General features: G+C 44.7%; 1 pseudogene; it reads right to left on the bottom strand.

The window, feature by feature from the left end:
* Positions 1–2395: 2395 nt before the first annotated feature.
* LOC110335482 lies at positions 2396–3165 on the bottom strand (annotated as a pseudogene).
* Positions 3166–6273: the final 3108 nt, after the last annotated feature.

Here is a 6273-nt window from a genome sequence, read left to right as displayed (position 1 = left end):
CCATTTGGTAATCTCTGGTGTTAGTTGTTTTAGTTGTCTCTGGTTGGAGCTTGTTTCTCCTGTGATTCTGTTAGTCTCTGTCAGCAGTCCTGGGAGTCCAGCTTTCTCCTGAGTCTCAGTGGTCATAGTACTCTCCGCAGGCAAGCTCTCCTCTTGCAGGGAAGGTGCACAGAGTTCTGGTGTTCAGACCTGCCTCCTGGCTGAAGACTTAGTACCGAAATGGGGCCTGTCCCAGAAGATGTGTTGCCTCTGCAGTTTGCACACTCACCTGCAAAGACTAGTCTCCGAGGGACCCTTGACACAATATGGCTCTCTCACCTGCTCTGGTGGGCAGAGCCCTCCCAGGTGTCCACCTCTCCACTGGCAGGGAAGGTGCCAGGAGTCCAGAACCTGAAACAGGGTCTGTCCCAGAACCTGTGTCACTTCTGCAGTCTGTACTCTCAACTGTGCAGACAGGAGCCTGGGTGACCTGGAGCAAAGATGTCTCCCTCACCAGCTCAGGCAGTGAGAGCCCTCCCCGGTGGCCACTTCTCCTCTGGAAAGTTCTTCCCTGCATTTCTATTGTTTTTTATTATCATTATTATTTTAGATTGGCCTTCTTATGCTGAGGAACTGTCTGCACTTTGGCAAGACTTGTTTCTCTCTCTCTGCCAATAGGGGTAAAAGGCATGGTGACTTCTTTTCAGTTGGCCTGTGCAGATCTTGTCTGCTGGGATCTGTGGACCTGAAACAATGGGATGAACTACAGTCTGCAGACAACCTTACTTCAGTGTCAGTGCACTTTTATGCATGAATGCAACCAAGAGAGCAATGGTCCAAGGAAGGTTGTATGAGTTCAGAAAAACATGGTCAGACAAACAGGTTTTAAAAGATAGCATGTAAATAAGTGCCAGTAAGCACATACTAAATATTGACAGAGCAGTCCTTTCCCAGAACTTTCTCAAGACAGAGCAGTTTAAACACAGTTGCCTTGCATATACGATAAGAGTATATCTGGAAAAGCATGAAACCAAAGCAGGTCATATCCAGACTCAGGGTAGACTGACCAAATTGGTTCTATAGCTATGGTCTGACATCCAACAAGAATAACCATATCTTATAAATTGAATATAAATGTTTATCATAGGAGGCATGAAATTGTGCCCAAGAAAAATGCAGGGAACACAACGCCCTCTGAGGTAAAAAGCCCTCTGACCTTTTTCCTGGAGCTTCTCACGGTTACCCAAGCTTTGCTCACCACGCGTCATTCTTTTGACCATGTGCTGGGTTCCGACAGTGGGAGCAATAACCCAGCACATGGTGGATGTGGGCTAGCTCAGGAAGAATCAGCAACAAAACCAAAATAGCATAAGATGTGAAACAAAGATACTGTTCCCAGCTTTTTGTATCATCCACATTGAGATGTTCCCTCAAGCTCTTGTTCCCAACCAATGTCAAAGCTTTCTTCACCTCAAAAATACCCCATGGGGACATTTTTCTATGAAGGCCATCAAGAACTTCCAAACTGGGAGGGCACACACCTCATTTTATATTCCCATGTCTTGTGTCCATGTAAGGTCTACTGTTAATGCTGCATGAGAGCCTAGGATAAGGACCAACTCTAACGTTATTTTGTTGCTTTCTCAAACCTGAACCTCAGTTAGTTCGTTATCACTTAACCAGTTTTCAGGAATAAGAAACCACACAAGCTCCAGCATACAGCTCACTCAGCCAAAACACTCTTAGTCAACAGACCTAGATATGGAAGTATAGGGTTTCCATGCATTTGAAGATCTTTCTTCTTGCTTTTTTGGCTTTAACTGGAAATCAGGATGCCAAATCCTCACAATCCTATAAAACATCCCCTGAGTTAGTGGTCCTTATCCCGTAAATTCAAAGAATGAAAATCATGGACCACAGAGGGTGAACTTAGGAAGAAGTCACTTATAGATGCATAGGTCGGTGCTTAAGAGATCATATGTGCAGTAGGTATGGGGTTCCAGAAACAGGACGTTGGGGGCACTGACTTAGCATGGAGGGAGACTCTGGGTACAGGGAAATGGTCAGTTATGGAGTTTATAGATGCCTCTCGGCTCCAGTCAATTCTTAACATAAGGGGCACTCATTCAAGGGCAGAAAGAGAAAGGAAAGGGAGACCTTCTTTGTGGCATCCTTGGCCTCTAACCAGGGCAGAACCAGAGACATTTTGGATTAAATACTTCTGGTGTCTCTCTGGCCTCTGGCAATAACATTTCCTTTCCTTTCCTTTTCTTTTCTTTTCTTTTCTTTCCTTTTCTTTATTTTTTTATTTTTTATTTTTATTTTTTGACAAACCCAGCCATTCTTTAATTTTGGCAAAAGTGTGTGTAGCAGTATTAGTTTGCAAAAATAAGTTAGTCCTCTGCTATATACATTTTCACAGTCGAATCCGTTTCCTTTTCCTTTTCCTTTCCGAAGCAAGGGACTTTGTATCCTGTGCTTTCTTCTTTTTCTTCAGGCAGCTGAGAAAACTGGGGGAGCCCACCTTCTTCTTTTTTCCTCCTTCCTTCCCCCTCCTCCTTCCTTCCCCCTCCTCCTCCCCTCCCCCTCCTCCCCTCCCCCTCCTCCCCTCTCCTCCCCCTCCTCCTCAGGTCAGGTTTCTGCCCCAGGCCTTGCTCCTTCTTGTGTTTGATACTTTGTTTCTCCTGCACTGAGACCAGCTCGACCACCTTCACAAAGGCCACTGTTCTAGGAGAAGGCTTGTCCAACACTACAGTGTTCTGAACAACAAACATGAGAGGAATTCCAGGAATTCTCTTGACTTTCACAGATAGGTTCTGATCCTGTGTGGCCACAAAATAATGGTGAGGGTTCCCCTCATCCACCATGCACAGGAGACATTCAGACCCACTCACTGGGCTCTTGAAATGAGGACAGTTTTGAACCTGGGATTTCTGTGCAGTTTTGCTCCGTATAATTCCTTTCCCAGTGTTTCTAACTCCTTTAACGCACATCTCATGGCGTACAGCTGGGTCTCTCCCATAAGGTAGCGGGGCAGCTGGTCCAGCAGCTAGATGCGACCCTGCAGCGCCGCCTGGCAGAAAGTGCCAGCCAGAAAGATCTGGTAGGGCTTGCGGACTTTGAAATTATTGCGGAAAAAGCCGAGATGCTTCTTGGCATGTTTCTGCCTGGTGATCTTCATGCCTGCTTAAGCAATCAGACTCACTGGCACCAGCTTCACTTCCACACTCTTAAAAATTTGTATTTCCTGGTACAAAGTCACATTTCTAACTTTTAACGAAGAAAAACATATTCAGTATCAGATCCTAGCTCCCCTACACTGTCAATTTCAACCTCCCAGTCTCACAACACTGTTTGATTGCCCTTAGGGTTATTCTTTAGATGCTCAATGGCTGGGATAAATTCAGGGACATTGAGAGTATCAGAAAATTCTGTTCAATTATTTTAATGTATAGTTTCCCCCTAGGAAATGATTTGGTGATAAATTAATTTTTCTAAGCAAGTTCAGCAAGCTGCAAAGATGATAAAGTTGTCTTATATTGGTTTCAGATGTCAACCTTTCTGTACAAGTTATTAAAGCCAGGATAAGCTATGATGCCAACAAAGGTAGGGGAGGTGAAGATGGAGAGTCCTTCTTTCAGTAGATTTTTGCCCTATTCAAATAAATTATTTAAATATGTATCTTTTATTTGGCCAAGGAATTATTTCATATGTAAGATTTCAAAGGTATAAACTTTCTCTTAAAAATGTCATTTGATTCAGGATGACCACCTATGGGGATATAAAGCTCTGTATAGATTAGTCAGGTCTTACATGCTTCAAAGACATTTTAGAAGCCAAGCTGATAAAATCACTTCTAAGTGTGGATTCTCATTCAAGTAACGAGTATAGAATCAGGCTGCATTAATAACGGAAAGGTCTTACGTGACTAAGTATATACCAAAGTCTGAGAGTTACTGTAAAGTGAGATTAAAAGTGAACTGCTCCTGTGGCCATTAGTATGCATCACCATCTTCCAGAGGGAAGGGCAAGGATGGTAAGCAGCTGTCCAAGGACAGACACAGGTGGACAGACACCACAGGTGGACAGATACCAATCACAGGTGGACAGACACAGCAGGTGGACAGACATCATAGGTGGACAGACATCACAGGTGGATAGACACCACAGATGGACAGACACCACAGGTGGACAGATACAAGAGGTGGACAGACATCACAGGTGGACAGACACCACGGGTGGACAGACACAAGATTTGGAAGAGGTGGACAGACCCCACAGATGGACAGACACAACAGGTGGACAGACACCACAGGTGGACAGACATCACAGGTGGGCAGACACAAGAGGTGGAAGAGGTGGACAGACCCCACAGATGGACAGACACCACAGATGGACAGACACAAGAAGTGGACAGACACCACAGGTGGACAGACATCACAGGTGGACAGACACAGAGGTGGAAGATGTGGACAGACCCCACAGATGGACAGACACCAAAGGTGGATAGACCCCACAGATGGACAGACTCCATGGGTTAGGACACTCAGTGCTTATGGCTGAGGTCAAGACACAGAACTTCTTGAAACTTGATTAACACATATGCTGAACCTTGGTTTCAAACCAAGATAATAAGGCCAAAAGGTAAGACTTCTTTGCTCAGCCTAAGCATCACTTTGATGTTGATCTAAATGCTAGAACTATCCCATCTGGATATTCCAGAGCTTGAAGCTAAGGGATGGGTAGGAGCCTGTCTTTGTGTTTCCACTATAGACCAGTGGTGCATGGTGAGTAGAACATTTCTTGTCTTCTTTGCCTATTAGGCTCACACTAGTGGTCTAGGAAGCATGGCCATCAGTCAAGAGGCTGCTGAGTTGGTGAGTAAGGAAGAGCATTCAGACTCTTGGAAACACAGGAAATTAGGGTAGCTTCCGGTTCAGAAAGATACTGTTAGTAACTGGTGTGAAAACAAACGCAGGGCTAGGGAGTTGTTTAGTATCGGGTGTTCAAATCCCTCCCATAAACTATGGTAAATAACTTAGGGTTCATCCAGTCTGCCTCCAAAAGGTGGGATTTGGGAAGAATACTGCTGAAGTCTTGGTCGTTTCCAGAGAAAAGACCATTTCAGTTGCTTTTTACTGTGTCTCAAGACATATTTCATGTGTGTTTTATTTAGAATTTTATAATGCTAGAAACATGATAACAAAGGGATCTCTTAAGGAGAACCCTAACTCTCTTCAGAGAGTTAAGTACAAATTTGCCCGATCTCATTTAAGGTCTATAATTTGCCGCGTGAGCTTTCACTAGGAAGCCATGACAGTAGCTGCAATTCCCCGTACCACCACTAGCAGGCACTGAAGTGTTGAGATGCTGAAGTAGGACTGGCGAACTAAAGATCTCTTTGTTTAGCTCCTTTCAATGCAGAAATGAAGAGGGACCTAATCCTGTCAACCAGAACAACTCACCCTTCAGGGCAGACATTAAGTCAGGTGCAAAGTGAGGTGTTTTAACTCCTAACCCCAAGGGCTACAGTCAACCGCTCCTGAGCAGTCAGTTGGAAAGCACAGCTTTCACAGGCTTTATTTGTTATGCTTATATTCTTTGTTCTTCTAGTTTCCCTTCCCACAGGGAACAGGGCTCCAAGCACAGAAGGATTCCCCTTCCTGTTCAATCTCTGTTCTCCGAGGAATTTCTTGCAAGAGGGGACAAAACACTTCCTTCTATCCACAGTGCTTGAGAGACAAAAGCCCCCGGAGGGAGCCAAGGCTTCTAGCTATAAGCCTCCCAGAAGCTGTTCTACCAGCCCTTTGCCTTTTCCTCAAAGATGTCCCTGAAGGTCCACTGCAATGTGCACACTAAAAGGATTCCTCTTCGTACATGGGAAGGGATGCAAATGAGAAAGGGCAGACTCAAGGACACAATCTTGAGCAAAGAGAAGGACAAGAGTCAGACTTTAATAGCCTCCCCCTGCTTCACACCGATTGCTCTCCAAGTAGACCACGGATAGGGTTAACTCTAAGAAGATCTTCCCCCAAAGGACAAGAAATGCCCAGAGGAGAGAATTTTTTTCACCTACCTGGCAAGGCTCATGCCAAGACTATTATGATCACTGAAGGGGAACAAAGGCATAAAATAATGCTCTGCCAGGAAATCAAAGCAAGAGAAAAAGCCCTGCATAGCTATAATGAGGTATCAGCCCTCACTGTATTTCAAACTGAGGTCTCCAAAGTAGTTTTGTTCTCTTTTTAAAAGGGCTAATTATACTGATGCTCTCAAAGAAACACATGACGATGG

This window comes from Mus pahari, chromosome 18 (genome assembly GCF_900095145.1).
Source record: "Mus pahari chromosome 18, PAHARI_EIJ_v1.1, whole genome shotgun sequence".
Classification (NCBI taxonomy): Eukaryota; Metazoa; Chordata; class Mammalia; order Rodentia; family Muridae; genus Mus; species Mus pahari.
The sequence above is the reverse complement of the archived record's forward strand: the minus strand, read 5'-3'. Positions and strand labels throughout refer to the sequence as shown.